The sequence below is a fragment of the Colobus angolensis genome, unplaced genomic scaffold (genome assembly GCF_000951035.1).
Source record: "Colobus angolensis palliatus isolate OR3802 unplaced genomic scaffold, Cang.pa_1.0 Scaffold188, whole genome shotgun sequence".
Lineage (NCBI taxonomy): Eukaryota > Metazoa > Chordata > Mammalia > Primates > Cercopithecidae > Colobus > Colobus angolensis.
Genome location: NW_012115021.1, coordinates 3,307,754 through 3,326,725, shown reverse-complemented (window position 1 = coordinate 3,326,725; position 18,972 = coordinate 3,307,754). Strand labels below are relative to the sequence as shown.

The window sequence follows — 18,972 nt, the reverse complement described above, 5'->3', positions numbered from 1 at the left end:
TGTTGGGTTTTGGTGAACCCAACTAGCTAGTTGTCTTAGCTTGGGTTTCCCCACAAACAGACACTAAGGCAAGGATTAACTGAAAATAATTTATTTGGGAGAAGATCCCAGACAACACCAGTAGAGGAGTGAAGTGGTGAGACAAGGAAAGCAAGGAAGCCAATTTATCAAACAAGTTACCACTGTGGGCAACTGAAGCTCATTTCCACTGGGGAGACCTCAGAGTCACCCCAACTGAGAGGCTAGGAAATTGGGGTGTTTATTCAGCCACCCCCATCCATCACTGGCCAAGGGCTGCTCCTGGAGGATATAGTCATTCCTTGGCACTTCCAGCTAGCCCAGCATGCAGATCTAGTGTGCTCCTGAGACAAAAACCAAAAACCAAAAACTCACACCTTTAGGGAGCGTCATGGATGTTTGCAGTAAGTAGCATTTGGTGTATAAGAGGCCATTCTGAGCAGGAAATGGCAGGACACCGACAAGTGTCTGCTACACCAGCCATGGCCTGGAAAGTCTCAATGCTTATGTGAATATCTAAATGTCATTAATTTAGGCCACCATGACCAAATGTTTCCCCAGTTGGTGACGCCTTCTGTAACCCCTGTGAAGAAGACACTCCTTTGTAATAACAATGTTCACACCACAGGGGAATCAGCTGGAAAGGGGTGTGACTCAAGATCTTATAAAAAAAACAAGACACACAAGGGGGCCAGAGATGACTATCTTTCCAAAAGCAAAATGTTCAAGAGATGGTCAGCATAGCTAATGTGTTCCTTTGCTAAAATATAACTGGGGCCCTCTAGAAAGTTCTTTGAATCGTATTTGTGCTGGCTGGAAAGCAAGATGTTCCTGGGATGAGTCACAGAGGGAGTTTCTTTTCTGGTGATCTTGTGTTCCAACTTGGGGACCAAAAATCAATAAATAAACAAACACTACTTCACTTCATCAGCTGCATGCTGCCTAATAATAATAACAATAACCTCAACCCGAGAAGTAGAGACAATGCAGGAAGGAGAGGGTGGAGAGTACTCATCTTTCAGACAGGGAAGCTTCTTTCTGGAATTCTGTTTTGTCAAAGGCACCCTTCTGCCTAGAGGTGCAAGAGCAGAACAACATCCTCCGCAGAATCTTAGGGTTGGTGAGGCTTTTGAAGTCCTTAAAAATTCACTATATGTATCCTAAAGCAAGTATCATGGTTGGAGCTAATACAGCATAAACAACACAAAGTTGGGGTGGGGGAAGGAAAAAGATCGGCTGTATAACATCTGGCTAGTTAACAATAACGATTATAGGTATTATTTCCTGTTTGTTTGGGGGGAAGAGTTCTAGAATGCATGTGTTTGCATGCATGCATATGCACACGTGCATGTTTTCCCTTCTCACCTGTTACACCTCAGGTATTTTCCCTCTGAATTCCAGTCATCAAATCTTTATTGTTGCAGGTGACCTGTGAACTGGACCTTGCCACATGAGTAGGATTTTGGCGCAGGAGATGCTGGAATGCAGGAGGGTTTTCCAAAAGCGCAGGACAGAAGGAAAGGCAGAAGAGGACAGGTATGTCTGGGGCAGGCTAGTAGGTTAGGTGCCTGAAGCCCAGGGCTGGTGAGGGCTTAGGGGAGAGTCAAGAATGCTTCAGACATTCTAGGGGTTATCTATTAGGTTGGTGCAAAAGTAATTGCGGTTTTGGCCATTCCTTTCAATGGTAAAAACCGCAATTACTTTTGCACCAACCTAGTAGCTCTTTTAAAGAGTGTTCAAAATCACCCATCAATTAACCTTGTGCCCTAAAGGACTGACAACTCAAGCGACACAGTCTTGATGTTCCCTCAGGCTCTGATGAGCAGGAAGCCATCAATTCACCAGTGAAACCATTAGGTTGGGAGGAAAACATAAAACGATTTAATTTGCAGGGCTTTGCTAGCTCCTCCTCCTCTTTTCTTTCTCTCTCTTTCTCTCTTTCTCTCTCTCTCTTTCTTTCTTTCTCTCTCTCTTTCTTTCTTTCTCTCTTTCTTTTCCTTCCTTCCTTCCTTCCTTTCTTTCCCCCCTCCCCCACTTACTCCCTCTCACACACACAGTGACAAGTTGATAATAATAAACTATTTAATAAGCACTTATCATGCATCCCACTAGGTATTTCACATTTATTTTCTCATCTCAGTTTCTCAGCATTCCCAGCAGACTGGTACCACCTTGGTGTGACTGGGTTTATTGGATTGTTGCTTTCCACCCTGCCAACTCCCCACCCCCAGGAACTGAGCTGTGAATCCCCAGCGAATGGTTGTTTTGATGGGAGGGAGGGTCAGAGCTTTCCAGAACATGCACAGCATTCACTGCAGGGAAGGCACTTCTGGGAGAGGTGGGGGAAAGAGAGAGCAAAGGTTCCTGGTAGTGTGCAGAGAGCAGGTGAGAGTAGAGAAAGGCAGGAAGGAAGAAGTGGAGATGTCTTCGGTCTCTGACCAGAACCTAGGATTTCTCAGCCTACATCTGCACCTCAGGCAGGTCTGCCTAGCTTTGCTGTCTTGGCCCAGCCCTGCTTGGACTTCCCTCTCCACCATTAACACTGCAGCTAGTGACTATTGGCCCATGAAGGACACAGCTTGAAATAGGTGCTCCCTTTTGTTTTTGGAGCTCAATTCTCACTTCCCATACCTCTGGTCCAGCTTGCATCCCAGGCAGTGGTTCATTCGCATGCTTCCCAGAAATATTTCATCTGTGACTGACTGGCCAGCTGTTCACCAAACCCACCTCCTCTTCTTCCTGGACTACATTTCCCAGCCTCCCTTGCAGTTGGATGTGGCCATGTGCCTGAGTTCTAGCAAAGGGAATGTGAGTTGAAAGTGAGGGGCACCACTTCCAGGCCTACCTCCTACAAAGCTTCCTTCCATATGTGATGCTCCAACCCTTTTCCCCTTCCCCTCAGCTTGATGCAAAAGGACCTTTTAGAAGCGCCCTGTTGAAGATAGTGGAGCCACAAGATGGAAGGGACTGCATGCCTGAATCATGGCTTGGAGGGGAAAGGGCTACCTGCCATCACAATAATCCATTTGGGGCTTTAAGTGAGTGAAAAATTGACTTCTATTGTGTTTGAGCCATGGTACTCTTTCAATGTGTCGGTAAGCAAAGCTAGCATTATCTTAAGTAACGCAGAGCTTCCTGGGACCCACCCTGTGCACAGTGCTGGGGGCAGGCAGGCTTGTCTCTGCCTGTTGGGAGCTCCTACTCTATTACTTCCACCAAGCTCAGAGCACCCCATAACCCATTGGCTTTCATACCAGTGACTTTCAAACCAGAACCTTAGAAGCAGCCCAAGTACTCACAGCCCAATTCCAAGCTTCCACGTGCTAGCTTTTCTGCAGTAAATTCACCAAGCACCCTTGGCTGCTCTTCCTGACTTGAATCAGTGTATTTACGTGGGGTCAGGACCATCCTGTGCTCTGTAACTGCATAAATATCCACTGAAAGAGTCTGTTTCATTGGCATTCACAGAGTTGGCAGGGATAAGGGAGCTGCCTCCAGGGAGAAGGAAAAGGCAGAGTTTTCAGCAGCTTCATTCCCTGGAGCCCCACAGCTGCTCAGGTGGCCCTCACCCATGTGAGAAGGTGGGGGCTGTGGCAGGGAGAAGCAGCAGGTCCCTGGCACAACACAGGCAAACATACCTGGGAAGTTGGCACACCTGGCTTCTTGCCAGAGGAATCTGCTAGGACTGCAACCCCCTTCTCTCATTGTACCCTTTGATGGTTTGCTGGTTTGCAGAGCAGGGAGGCCTGGATTTCTACCCTCTCTCCACATTGGCTTCTCTATAGGAAAGGTCCCTGTAGATAGTCCTTTAGGGGAGTTAGCATCTATGGCTCAAGGATCTAGGGCCAGCTTTCTCCCTTGGTGCCCTATATAATTTATTTTCTAGGCAAAGGCTGCCCATTCAAAAGCATCCTCCTCCTCCACTGACTGCTGATGTTCCACCCCTAGCAAGCCCTTGCCTGTGTCCAACATTATTGCCCTCTTATTGGGTTCTTCTCCCAAAATGCTGGTTCTAAAGACACTGGGTCCTTGCCATATTGGAGTGACCAAACTGACACCATGGGGGCTCTTGTGTGCAAAGGGCCAATCCAAGTATCTTCTGTAACCTTCACAACCACCTGAGGAGGTAAGCAGAGATTGCCCCTATTTTATACATCAAGAACCCCAGACCCACCTCAAGCCCTGCAATAAATGTCAGAGCTGACTTGAACCCAGCCTCCCACCCCCTAAACCAAGGTTGATAAAATTCTCCCTGGGCTTAAGCTCTCTGGCTCCAGAGATACATGACTCAGGGCTATGGTGCCTGTAACTTAAAATACACCAGCACCTATAGTGGGACATTTTCTGTCTGACTTAGGTGAAGCCCTAACCCAGTTAGCCACCATTCTGCTAACAAGTGCACACCCCATGGAGGGGAAGCTCAAGTTCTAATCTGGAAGCTCCCATCCTGAGGCTGTTACTGGAGTTCCAGTTATCTCTTCATTTCCATCAATATTCAAGGCTTGGTTAAAGAGCACCAGGAATGCTAGAAATGTGTGTGTGTGTGTGTGTGTGTGTGTGTGTGTGTGTGTGTGTGTGTGTTTTAAGTGGTGAAATTGATGGCTTGCTCTTTAGCATGATGGCTATTTTTAAAAAGGGTAAAATTCATAATACTCAATTTCAAGATATATGGATTGGCTGAAATATTTTAGAGGCAGGCTCCACCCTTGTGAGGACAGGGTTGGAGAATCCAGGAAACCCCATAGCTGGCAGTCCCAGGGATGGCTCCCCGTGGTTCCAATGCTTGCCACCTAACTGGTTCCATGCCTGGCCACTGGATTTTGGAGGATTTCCAGTTGCCTATGCCAAATAGATGGTAACAAAATTCTGCCTCAGGAATGTTGTCATATCTGCCTTGAATGGTCGGAGCAGCTGAGAGCACAAGCCGGCTGGGACTCCCTGAGCAGGCTCATGAGCTGTTCTGTGCCTGCCGGCTGCTTACATGTTAGATGATCAGTATCTGTGTGGCATGCCACACCATTTGCCCTGAGACTTGCCCTGTGGCTGTCACAGTGTGATTCAGAGTGTTCCCTGCACAGGGGCCCTCCTCTTCTCCACTCTGACTCTCTTGCTGGCCTCCTTCCCCTTCCCTAGTTCCCCGCTCTAGGGCTTTGGCCTTGAGCTTGCCCTGAGGCAGCCCACAGACAGCCCTCAGGGGTGGAAAGACTTTGCTTTAGGGACAGGGATGATTAGTAGAAACCTCCTGTCTGTAAACATTTAACACCTGGTTTCTCTCCTACGAGACCTTTTCAGTATCTGAGCTGGCATTGACTGACATGCTGGAAAATTCTTTAAAATGTCCTAAAAAAACAACTAAGCAACCATATCTCATCCATTACAATAGCTAAAATTTTAAAAGACTAGAAACACCAAAAGTTGGTGAGGCTATGGTGCAAGTGAAACAACTGTCCACCACTGGTCAATGGCACCACCACTTTGGAGAACTGTCTTGCACCTTCTAGAAAGGTTCAGTAACCACCTGTCCTGTTGTCAGCCATTCCACTCCTGGGTATTCTCCCAAAAGAAATGAAAACCTATATTCATAAAAGACTTGTACTCAGATGTTCATCGCAGTCCTATTCGTGAGAACCACAAACTGGAGCAACCTAAATGTTGGTTAACAGGTAAATGCCATACCCAAACCGTGGAATACTACTCAGCAATAGAAAGCAATGCACTGCTGCTACAGATAATGGCACAATTGCATCTCAAAACCACCATGCTGAGGGAAGGAAGCCAGATACAAAAGGGAACTTGCTGTAAGATTTCATTGACACGAAGTCGAAAAACAGGCAAAAATACTTACAATGCTAGAAATCAGAAAGTGGTTGCTCCAGGGAGGGAGGAGAGGGAATGAATTGGAAAGGAGCCTGAAGGGCCTTTCTGGGGTGACAGACTGTTTTATAGCCTCTTTCAGGTGGTTACACAGGTGCGTACAATTGTCAAAATGTATCCATCTGACCACTTATGAATTTAGGTTAATTATCCCTTGATTCAAGAAAAGGGACATTAAAAATACTATTGAATAACCACAGAAAGGAGAAAAACCCTCAGTGGTTCTGCATGTGTGCATTGTGGGTTTTCACCACTCCTGAGCCCAGTGTGGAGAAGGGAACTGGAGTGAAGACTGTTGGTTAGCCAATGGGTGAGGACACTTCCCTGGGCACCTGCCAGGAGGCCCCTTACAAAGGAGGCAGCAACGTCAGCCCCCAAACACAAACACTCAATGAAATAAAGCAACAGGGGCCCTGAGGAAGCTGGCTTGAGAGTGTGGGATAGATAGCAGGCTTTGAGCCAAAACCACTTTCCAAGAAATGCCAATGTTTTTGTATTTGGGAATGGAGAGGGAGTATTAAGGCAAGCAAGAGCCAAAATGTGTTGGTCTTTGGACAACAATTGTGCTCAACTGAGGGGGCCCTGTGGGAGAGACTTCAAAGTGCTGCTACTGAGACCTCCTCTGTGGGTCTCTGGGATGCGGCACCCATAAAAGCGCCGACTGGAGTGGAAAGTCAGAAGTTCCTTAAAGGCAAAGGCCTCCTATTTTGTATGCTGGAGAGGAATATTCTATTTCCCTAGTAAGAGGCTGGCCAAAGTCACACCCATATACCTTCAAATAGCCAGTGGAAGCTTGTGATCTATGGCACAGGAATGAGCTTGTGAGTCAAGCCTGCACATATACACTGGTTCTGACCTCTTAAGAACTGTGTGGCCTTGGGAAAGTGACTCGGCCTCTCTGAGCTGCAGTTTCCTTGCCTGCAAAATGGGGAAAATGACACCTACTACTGGCAAAGTAGAAACTGCCTGAAGCCTAGTGAATGCTGAACACAGGATCATATTTGGGCTCCAAGGGTCTTTCCAGATTGTCTATGCCAACCTCTCAGCTGAAGAAGGAATCCTCTCCAGCCAAATCAGCATTCTTTTGTAAAAAAAAAAAAATAGAGAGACATTTAGAGACAGGGGCTCACTCTGTCACCCAGGCTGGAGTGCAGTGGCGCAATCATAGCTCACTGTATCCTCCAACTCCTAGGCTCAAGAAATCCTCCCACCTTAGCCTCCCAAGTAGCTTTTTAATTTTTGGATCTGAAGTGTACAAAATTTGCATAATCGTTATCCTTGGATCATGACAATGTTCCATGCATAGTCCACTTTTTTGCTTTTATTCTAAAAATTGTTTCTTTTTAGTATTATCCAATTTAAAATAATAAACGTGTGAACCGTCCCCCGACTCAACAACATGTGGGTCTGTCGCTGCACTTTCCAGTCTATTTCATCAGTCCCTTTGTCCACCCCTGTGCCAGCACCATGTTGTCTTCTTATACTTTCTGATAGTGCTAGGCACTAAGAAGACAGTCAATCAGCAAGCGGATTGAGAGTGACAGGGAGCGGGGTGTGGGGAAAGGTCTGCCTTGGAGAGGGTGATCACGGAAGGCCTCTTTTTGAGCAAAGATCTGAAAAAGGAAAGGGAGACACCATGGCCTCATGGCATAATGGCATTCCAGGACTCTAAGGAGACGTGTGTGCGTGTGTGTGTGTGTGTGTGTGTGTGTGTGTGTGTGTGTAAGAGAGAGAGAGAGAGACAGCGAGAGAGACAGAGAGGTGGGAAAAGGGGAGAAGAAGGAGAGGAGCTAACAAATTTCAGTGTGGCAGGAAAGAAAGGCAGGGGATAGATGACATATGGCTTTCTAATTTCCATTTTTACAAAGACTATTTAGTACAACTCATTTTGTAGCTGGGGAAACAAAGGCTCAGGAAAGGTGACTTGGCCTAGGCCGCGCATCTAGGTAGGGGCAGGGTTATGGTGAGAATTCAAGGCTCTGTGCATCTTTGTGTTGACCCTCTGGGCCCTCAAATGATTTTCATTCCACAAAATGCCTCCAAGCAGCTTTCAGGTAATGAAGTGACAAACAGTGTATTGAAATAGTGTTCTTCCAAGCAGAAGTTCTTTACCATGCAAAAGATTATTTGGAGACTAATTAGGATTCTGAAATTCTGTAATGGCTAATTCCTTAGGGCCATGTCAAAATCCATGTGAATATTTCCAAATTATTTTCTTATCATAGGCAATATTAATTCTTAAGAGAAAAACCAAACACATGCTAGTGACATTCTTAGAATCTGAGTTGGGTGTTATATGATCATATAAGCACAAGTAAGAGTTTGTCTTAATAACTGAAAAATATATGATTAATAATTTTACATTTATTTTAATACCATCCCTTCAGTTCAATAGAGGACAAGAATTCTTATTCCTAATATTGTGGATGTAAATATTAATGTCAGAGGTTTAAAGGTTCACCTACTCGCTCTCTTTTGAAACTTTGAGCTGGGTACAAGATAAAAACAGGAGAGAGACGCATGACTAAAGACATTTGAGTAAGTCTGACCTGCATTCCCTATTAAACCTTCAGGGTAAATGGATTTCTCAAATCTGTTTTCTTCTTTGGGCAACTAATCCTTTCCTTCCAGGAAGAGATTTCAGCCCCTCCACTCTCTGCCTTGTCTATGGCAACAGCCCCATGTGCTGTTTCCATCTTGCATCCCCACATTAGGCTTTGATACAACTGCAGAAATTGTGACTCAAGAGATCACAATTACTGACTTCCGAGAGCCTCTGATTTCTCCCAGAAGAATGAGCAGAGGAGAAGTTCTAGGTGTTTTCAAAAACAGATGAATTCAGACTGTTTTTGAGTCATGCCCAGGCTTTTCTCAGTCTCTCCTTTTTCTTATGAGGACAATTCTAAAAGTATGCAGATATGAGAGTGCTAACTGTGGAGGGTCCTGCCTGCCCTTGGCACAGGTAAGAATCGCCTGCTTTTAGTTACTTATGTCTCCATGAGATCAAGACAACTTGGTCCAGTGGATGCAATGAAAGAGACTCAAGCTGTTGAATGATTCTCTTCCTAAGCTCTCTGTCCTAAGCCACTCTGCCACTGTGAGAGCATAAGGATACTGATAGATCTCATAGGTGTACACTCACTCGTCCCTGAAGTTCTGTTTTGAGAAAGAAAATACAACGCAAAGGCATAATAAATCCAAGAGAAGTCCTTCTGACTTGTAGAGAAGAGGCTTCACTTAAATGAAATAAGATGTAGATGCCCAACTCAGCCACTGACTGGCTATGTGAACACTGACAACTCCTTTAGCCTCTCTATGCCTCAGTTTCCTCATCTGTAAAATGGGAGTGATGACAGTGTATATGCTGCAGGGTTGTTAAGAAGGGTAGGTGAGTTCACATGTGCAAGACACTTGAAACAGTTCCTGGCACATGGTAAATACTCAGTAGGGGTTAGCTATTGTTATTGTAACAAAAGATAGGGAGCCAAATGACCTTCACTGTGGAATCCTAAATAAATAAGGCAAGGATTATATTTGAAACTATAAATAGACAATAAATAAGATGAAAAGAGGGATGATTTTTCTTCCCAGCAGGTTTTCCACGGCAATGGTCAGTCTATTCAAACATAAGCCTGGCATGGTGCTGGCCTCTCATGGCCCACAGTAGGCAAGATGTATGGTGGAACAGTAACTATCATCAAGTCTAAAGTGACAAGTGTAAGGTCAAGAGCAGAGGTGGTGGGGACCTGATGCAGGATTTTCATCAGGCTAGACTCTCTAGGACAAAGGGTGTGGAGGGACAATCAACTCTGGCTGCACAAGAGACTTGATCAGGGAGCTTTGAAAGACCCAGATAAGTCTACAGCCATACCACCCTGAACCCATCGAATCTCGTTCAAACAACCCAGATTCCCAGACCACACCCAAGGCCAATGAAATAAAAGTCATCCATGGTCAGGCCTGGGCCTCAGGATTTGTTTAGAGCTCCCCAGGTGGTTTTGATGTGCATCCAGGGGTGAGCAACCCTCCTCCCAAGTCTGGATCCCCTTTCAACACTACGTAAATGGATAGCTTATCCTGGCCAGTCTTCAGGAGGCCCAGACACAATCTCAATTCTCTTCAAAGAAACAAAGAGAAAACCCACCAAGCCCCACCCAGGGCAGGAATCAATTAATATTTGTTTACAGGTCCACAGTGCCTGGTATACAGTTTTGGTGCTGAATCAATAAGTGAATGAATAGATGAATGAATAGATGAATGAATGAATGAATGAATGAATGAATGAACGAACGAACAAATGAATACAGCTCCATAGAAAATGTCTAGAAATAAGGAAATAAATTGGTTAAAAACTTTCTGGAGGGCAATTTAAAATCGTTCATATCCACTGACCTAGAAAATCTACTTTTTGGAATCTCCTCAAGGAAATGCAGGTCCTGGCTGGATTTTCTCCCAAGTGCCTGCAGTGCTGATTAAAGGGAGATCCAAGGGCTACAGAAGTGAAGAGTGGACACTCTAGGGCAATGGTGCTCTTGCAATCCCATTTCCATGGGGAGGCGAGAGAGGGGCACCCTCAGACGAGGCCAATACTTTTTTCTTTCATTAGTATTTGGGATTTGCACAGACCTTCAGTTAAGAACTCAGTGCAGACTCCAGAATTCAGTGGCCTAAGCATGAAAGAGACTCTTCTAGGTAGGAGAAAGCTGATAGAAAGTCCTGCCAGCCGGTCAGTCAGACCTTTAAAAAAAAAAATCACAGTAAGGCAGTGTCCAATGTCTGATTTTGAGCAGAGTAGCCCTCCTAGGATGAGTTAACTGCAAAACGTGCCCCTGGGTGGTTAATGATGTGACCCAATCTCGCCAGCTGGTATGAACAAAGGTGTCAGCAATTTGAAGCCTTGTGCAACATTGCAGATGGTTATTAACTTGGGGAAGTTAGGAACCTTCCCTTTCTGGAAATGGGATGGATTTACCTTTGAGTCCATCTTGAAGGCATTACACATTAGAGAGAATCCATTCATCAAGACCCAGAGCTTGCTCCTCAAGACAGGAGGAGCAGTCTGCATCTACGATGCAGGGGATGAAGGGCTTTCTCCGCTGTGTCTGCAACAGCATTATAATGGTGGGGCTTTGAATCAGGGGCTGGAATCAACAGGAACAGAATTTTGCAAATATGCCTTTGAAAGTCAAACCATCCCATCTGAAGCTATTAAATGTGCTTGTATGTGTATGTACTTCTTGGTACTTAAGAGAAAATAGAATCATCATTCCCTGGGCAAGACCACTTATAAGAAATTTGGTCCAGAAAAAATATTATTCTTGTGTTACAAAATCAAAGCAGTGGGGGGAAGAAATCAAAGGAAAGGATCACTCAGGAAAAATGTCCCGGTTCCAAAATGCTGCGGGAGACCGCATAAAAAGCACGGTAATATTTAAGCTTGTGCTAAACAGATTTTTTCTACAGTCACTTTTTACCAAGTGTAAGTTTCTATATGCTCTGTCAAATGCCTCTTTAAGGATTTATTCTGAGGGATTTTCTACCATTCTTGGGCTTAAAAGTTCAGGCAAGGTTAAAGGGCAGGATGGACTTTGGAAGTGAAAGGCCACACAGGGGACAACAATGAGAACATGGCACTGAGAAGGCCGAGGTCAACCCTCTGTGCCCTGCCTCGCCCATTTATAAAGGGCCTAGGTAGTTCTCCTGAGTCACAGGTGCCCCTGGCCTCAGCCAGCCATTCTGCAATGAACATGGGTCATCAATGTCACAGAGTTCCAGGGGCTGTACATGTGTGACTGGCTGGTACTGTCCCATACTGGGAAATCACCAAGGGGGTTGATGGTGGGCAGGTAGTGATGTCTTAGATACCAAGGATGACATCACCACTACAAACATCATTGTGACCATTACACTAAGTCTTACTGAAGAAAGAATAAAACCAAGTAATTCCCTGAAAACTGACCAAAGCAGTATTAAGAAATGTTACTGAATTATTGATCCCTTCAAATGCAAGTGCCTATTCCTTGGTGAAACCGTATGTTCTAAAACCAAAAGGCAAAGAGAACAGCTGCTCTCTACTTCTCCACAGAGGTCACACTGACCTCCATGTGGCCAGATCCACTGAGATTCTCTTCGCCCTCATCTTACTCATCTCAGCAGTGTTTGACACAGTTGACTATTCCCTCCTTCTTTTAAAACATAAATCAAATAGTTTTAATTGTCTGCATAAAACTCTCCAAGGCATCTCATTGTACTTTAAAATAAAAGCTAAGCCCTACAAAGCCCTATCTGATCTGGCCCCACTTTAACCCATTCCAAGAAGGTACCAAACTCTTTCCTGTCTCAGGGCCTTTGTACTGGCCATTTCCTCAGCTTGGAATGCCCTTCTCACAGCTGGTTCCTTCTCAGCTAAGTCTCAAATCAAAACAGCCTTCTTCGATAGAGAAGGTTCTATGACCATCTGGAACAGTCACCTCCATCCCAGTTTTCCTCTCTCATATCAGTCTCTGTGTGTCTTTCCTTCAGCACCTATCACATTTGCAAGCTATCTTTTTTTCCTGTTTTCTGTTTATAGTCTGTCTCTCTTCTACTTCACCTGGAATGTTAACTCTTTGGGAGCAGAGACCTCACCCACCACCCAGAATAATACCTGGTTCATAGACAATGTTCAGTGAATATTTATTTGGAGGGAGGAAGGAAGGGAGGGAGGGACTGAGAGCGAAGGAGGGAGGACAGTATTCCCAACTAGTGTGTCCAAAGACTGATATACCTCAAATTCATTACAGAGGTGCTACTAAATAATGAATAGTGAATTGATATGGTTTGGCTCTGTGTCCCCACCCAAATCTCATCTAGAATTGTAATCCCCACATGTCAAGGGAGGGACCTGGTGGGAAGTGCTTGGATCATGGGGCTGGTTTCCCCCATGATAGTGAGTGAGTTCTCACGAGATCTGATGGTTTAAAAGTGTGACACTCCCCGCCCTCGTGCTCTCTCTCTCCTGCCACCATGTGAGATGTGCCTTGCTTCCCCTTTGCCTTCCACCATGATTGTAAGTTTCCTGAGACCTCCCCAGCCATGTGGAACTGTGAGTCAATTAAATCTCTTTCCTTTATAAATTACCCAGTCTCAAGTAGTTCTTTATAGCAATGTGAAAACAAACTAATGCATAGATTCCATTTATTTTGGCTACAGCTGAAGATATAGAGAGTTGAGTCATTGTCACATGGAATGTTCAGTTGATGTAGGGTAAAGCAGCATTCAACTTATCATGAGTAAGAGGCACTGCATTGGGGAGCTGAGGCCAGATGGCCTGCCCACTGGGATATGGAGAACTTGATTTTGAGACTACATAGGAGAGCATGGCCAGGGCGGTGGGCTCTGCTTCTACAGCAGCCCTTAGTGCAGAGAGGGAGGGAGTGAACTCTGTTATCCCCTTGCAGGCCACACAGAATCATGGCTCAGAACCCCACCCAAATTACTGTTGGCCCATAACCAAACTCTGAGTTCCAGGAAGGTAGGGGTGGGGCCTTGTTCAACAACCAATAAACATTTGTTGAGTGGCTGTATTTAACAGACCTTCTTCATCCATACTAATTATGTTTTATTTACAATACACTTTTATACACAGTGCTTACTACATGCCAGGTACTTTTCTAAATGTTTACAATATTCAAGCCTCACAAACACCCCTAAAAAAGAGATGCTGTTATTATTACTACTTTAAAGATGCAGAAACTGAGGCATGAAAAGAATAGGGAACTTGCTACTCAGTTGAGAGCTGGAACATGAACTTACTGTAGCCTTGGCTCCAGAATCTATGCTCTTAACCACCAGCCCGTGCTATCAAGAGTGTTTACTGCCACAGCACCAGCACCATGTATCAAGAACAGGTGGGTGGGATGGCAGCATCGGAAAAGGGTGAATGGGGCAAGTGGGTACTTACCCTTTAAGGGATCGCTGGGTTAAGTCTCACATACTTCATATACCACTTTTTGGTGTCACTTCTGCAGGCTGAGGGAAGGTGGGGAGGCTGAAACTTGGGAGTCCATTTCCAACCCAGTATCCCTACCTCTGCAGGAGATCTCTTTATCCCTTCATGTTTCTACTGTAGTTCTAGGCCAGCAATTCTAAACCTGGTACAATTCTGTCCCTGTTGCCAAGAGGACATTTGGCAATGTCTAGGGACATTTTTGATTGTCCCTAACTTGTGGGAAGTGGGGAGGTTCTACTGGTACTGAGTGAGTAGAAGTCATGGATGCTGCTAAACATTCTACAAGTCATGGGACAGCCCCCCACAGCACAAAATAATCTGGTCCCAAATGGTAGTAGTGCTATGGGTGGGTCGCCCTGGTCTTGGTCCAGAGACTACCTTTTAGAAAATCAATAAGAAAGGTGGTAAGGCCATCAAAGGCAGGTCCATCTGTGAATCACCAAGAAATGCCAGCTGCACCACTACAAAATCTGCGGGGAAGAGGCAAGACCTGCCTGCTTGCCTCCCTCTCTCTCCTAATTCCTGGAACCACAGCCTCTCTCTCCTGCCGAGAAGCTAAGAACAGCCCTGGCCCTCATGGCACATAGCAGAGGTTGCTAATACCCGCTTCCTTTGGCAGCTTCTTAATGCTCTTGGCTTGGCATTTGGTATTCCTCGAGCCCTTTTGCCTAATTACATTCTAGAGATGAAGGGAAACCTATGCATAATTCAAAAATGAATGTCCCTACCTTTGATTCCTCTCAAACATGCCAAATCAGAGTAGAACTGTGCTACTCCTCCAAATAGATTACGGGAATCTCTGGAGAAGTAAATGGACCTTGATGAGCTGGACCCCAGGGCAGAGCACAAGAGAATTTAGAGTGTTCTTTATGGATGATAAAATGAAGAAAACTCAGGATCAGATTTAGGATGGAAGAGAGTGGGGGAACTACGTGGTATGGTAAACCCAGAAGGCCCAGGTTTGATTGCTGGCTCTGTCCCTGAGCTCTGTGGCCTGGGATTATCACTCCACTTTTCTCATGTGTAAAACGGGGTTTGAGACACCCCCATAAAGATACTGGGAGGGTTGGTGGAGGAGGCCCTCAAGGGCCTCACACTGCATGTGGCTTAGAGTAGAGCCTTATCAAATGTTTGTTCATTCACTTGCCAATGTTCATCCTTTTATTCACTTATCACCATTTATCCTTTTAACCATCTCGACACCTGAGGGATCCAAAAGCTATTTATGCCTCTAGCTCACCAACTCGGGAGCAGTCAGATGTCCTGAGCACTCAGTAGAATAATAATGAACAAAAATAAACCTAAGGAGCACTGGATGTGACTTCATTTGCGGTCATTTCAAGGAATCATAGAGTTGATTGGATTTTAAAATTGAGCTTCAGCTAATGAACACATGTGCAATCCAGAGTCAAAGGCATGTGCTGAGATGTGATTTCATGGCCATCTATATGGGAAAAAAAGGTCTGTAATGGTGTGGATAGGATGCTGTCCAGAGAAATGGATTAGGCTAGCAGTTCTCAAAACAGGGCTAATGATCAAAATCACCTGGGGATCCCTCTGAGCTCAAAGATTCTCCATCTGACTCCCAAGAGCCCAACCTCATGCATCTAATGGGGTCCAGAAATGTACAAGTTCCAAACTCTCCCCAGGTGATTCTAAGGTCAGCTGGATTTAGGAACCTCTTGACAGGGTTTCTAAATTGTGTCGAGCAGTTCACCAAGTGCCAGGCAACAACCCATGATCCTTAAATCTCTTCCAAAATCCTTAACCAAGATGTTTCGCAAGCATTGTTTGAGGCTGCATTTGCTTTCACATCTAAGAGAACATTTTTAGATATGAGATTTGTTTTCCTTCCAGCAAGATGCTCTACATCACTACTACCAATTAGGCAAGTTCATTTAAAAGCTTTGAATCCATACTTGTAAAATTCCCCCTTTGCTCATCCAACTTTATGTCTAAACAGTGCAGCTGATGGCTGTACAGTTCCATTTATGAATTCCACTCTTGTGAATATATTTCCAAAATTCTTTCAGAATTTCTTTGTCTGAGTAAGCCAGGACTGCTGGTTTTAATAAGAACATGGTTTAAACATAGTTATCCAGGTCACTGATATTTCATGGCTTCCCAGCACACAGACAGCACCCAGTACTCAGACAGAACCTTCCCCTTTTCAAACAAACACTGCCCTTGCCCAATTCTATCCTTTCCTATTACAAAAGAACTCCCTCTCCATTTTCCTTGCACACCATTTTCTCTTTAGAAGGAGTTATATGGTGTAATAGAATGAACACTGAGGTTAGACCAAAGGAAAGGCAAGCACTGCCTCTGGTTATATATAGCTCATCAAAATCACAAAGTGGTCCACAAGAGTGTCTAGCAAAGTGGTTTGCACACAGTAGGTCCTCAACAGCTAACTAAATGAATTCAATTATTTGAGAGAACTCTTGCACCTCCATTTAGGAAAACCCAAACAAGTATTCTCTGAACAACTGCGACATTCCATAGCATTCACATCTGAGAACGTGTTCTATTACATAATCAACAAAGTAAAAGGAACTTTATTTTTAGCTACTGGACTTTGCAGGGAAGATCAGAGTCCCATTTTAAACTTCTCTTTCATCCCTAACCTTCAAATGACACTTCTATACTTTTTGTTTAATTTTTTTTTAAGACTCAGTTAAAGATGGCCTGGAGCACACTTAAAACAATACAAAACAAGAGAAATAAACCAGATGGCAAAAATCATAAATCAGGACAAGCTGAGCTGAACAAGCTACAAAGGAAGGCATGGTCAAACTGTGAAGGGAAGAGGCGCTTCATCCCTCATGGATAAGTCTCCATTATTGCTTCCTTGCAAAGGAAAGCTCGGAGGTCATCTGGGGTGTGTGTGTGGAGGGGGTGTTATACCTCCTCAACTTGTCACAAGCAAGGCTAGAAAAAGCTGCATGATAGTTGGAAACCTCCAAAGGGTCAGTACTCAGAACAGGTCAGTTGGGCATTGCTTCCCATATGATAGAAAAATAATAGTTTGCGAGGATCTTTGTTTTAATTGAATGATGATAAAGGTAGAGAAAGAAGAAAAAGAAATTGACCCAATGTATCTTTGCTATTTCTAACACATGATGAAAACAATGAGAACTACCCTCTAGAAAAACCATCCATCCTCATCTTTTCTACAAACATCCATAAAAGGACATACCTTACACAAACATCACTGGCATCCTCTGGACTAAGGAAGGCAAGAAGGGGACTCTAAAATTCGAGACCCATCTTGTTTTGCCATGTCTCTGATACTGGATTAAATGTTTGGACTTTTCCATGGAGATAAGGGCTTCAGTTTTGGGAGATTTGTTTTGTTTTATTGGATCTGTGTGATAGCTTGTAGAAAGTAAAATATTCAGGAGGTATTGTTTACATGTACTAAGGATATATGGACATCTGTCAACCTGCATTGGGCTGGCCTTTCAGCTCTTACAACAACTGCCATATATTTCTAGTACATTAAAAAGCTTTAAAAAAAAGAAAAAAAAGAAAAACTGGGCCTCTTAGGCAAGAGTACATGTCCATTAGTTTTAGATACTTACAAGTACATGCTGTTCTGTTGTAAAACAACACACAGAAAATCTGGCACTAAGTTTTCCACCCTGGAGCCCTGTTTACAAACATACTGAATTATAAACCCCAAAACATCATCTTCACCCCTCTCCCCATTTTATCTATGTGATCTGGAAACTTGAAGAAGGTTTTCCAAGGCATGCTTGTCACTCTGAATTTATGGGCACAGACAATGCCAAGGACTCCCGTTCACTACACACTGAATGTTTTGCACCACCCAATAAGGACTCTCAGAGTGGGAGAAGAAATGTGGTTACGTGTTGGGAATGTAAGCAGCAAAAAGGGATTACATCAATAGACCTAAATCTGTCTATTTCCTTATAATCCTCCACCCTCTTTGTTGATAGCTGTTATAAGTGCATCAGAGTTTGCCGCAAATGGCTTTTCTGAGCCGCCCTAGAACTTTGTGGATATGCTAAGGAAATAATGAACTGGTAGTGGATTGTCTTTCCCACCTGCTTCCAGAGCTTCCAGAATTTTCCCAATTAGAGTACTCATTGCCTTATTATCTCTAATCAAAGTAAGCATTGCACTGTGTTGTAATCACTTGTTTAAATCCTACCTTTCTTGTCATACCGAAGTACTCCAGAAGGAGGGGCAGAGATCACCACTGCCTTGTCGTTACCAATCTATCCCCCAAACCTTGCAAGGTGCATGGTCTGTAATAGAAGGTTAATAATATTTGTTAACTGAAATGCACTGATAACAGAGTGAAAAGGGCTCCCTCTTGTAGGGTGACCAATTGTCCTGGTTTGCCCAGGACTGAGGGGCTTTCCAGGCCCTGGCACTTTCAGCACTTAAACCAGGACAGTCCCAGGCAAAGCGGGAAGGTTTAAACAACTGATCTCTTTTCGTTTCTGCACCACCAGATCCAGGTTGCAGACCCGCCCTCGCCTCCCAGGAGTTCCCAACCCTGTCGCACCTGTACATACAGCTGCTCGCCTCACCCATCAGCTGGAGGGAGGGGGCAGCCTTCTAAGGTGACATCCCTTTGTGCCCAGTTTCTGCCCAATGACAAATGACTACCTTAGCCACACTGCCTGGTCAGTTTCCTTATGAGAGGCAATAATGGTTTCTTTATTTCCCAGATTCAGAAAATGGGCAGGTGTCAGAATGATCAGGAGAGATGCCCAAATTTAAGCTGTGTCCTCGAGTCTGCCCAAAGGTGGGCATGATGCCAGATACCTGTGCACTCCAGATGAAAAACTGCTGCTCTCCTTTCCTGGCCACCTGCAAACCCATCCCAGGTCCCTCTGCCTGTCAATTTCTAAAGCTCACCTTCTTTTCTCCCATATTAGGATTAATGGAGGCTAGGTGCTGAGGTCCCTCTTTGCACCACAATTATGCTGGGGATGTGATAAGGGAACATGAAGCTCACTTGAATCTTTTTTTTTTTTTATTTTATTTTTTTTATTTTTTTTTATTTTTTATTTTTTATTATACTTTAAGTTCTAGGGTACATGTGCATAACGTGC

General features: G+C 44.5%; 1 protein-coding gene across 6 annotated transcripts in view; it reads right to left on the bottom strand.

The window, feature by feature from the left end:
• RAI2 (retinoic acid induced 2) overlaps positions 1–18,972 on the bottom strand; it is a 63,202-nt gene that overhangs the window by 13,923 nt on the left and 30,307 nt on the right. Inside the window, exon 2 of one of the 6 annotated variants that reach the window (XM_011940225.1) lies at positions 15,184–15,326. The exons of the other annotated variants lie outside the window; for them this stretch is intronic. The gene's annotated coding sequence lies outside the window, so the exon portion shown is untranslated. The remainder of the gene's footprint in view (positions 1–15,183; positions 15,327–18,972) is intronic. 6 annotated transcript variants of the gene reach the window in all.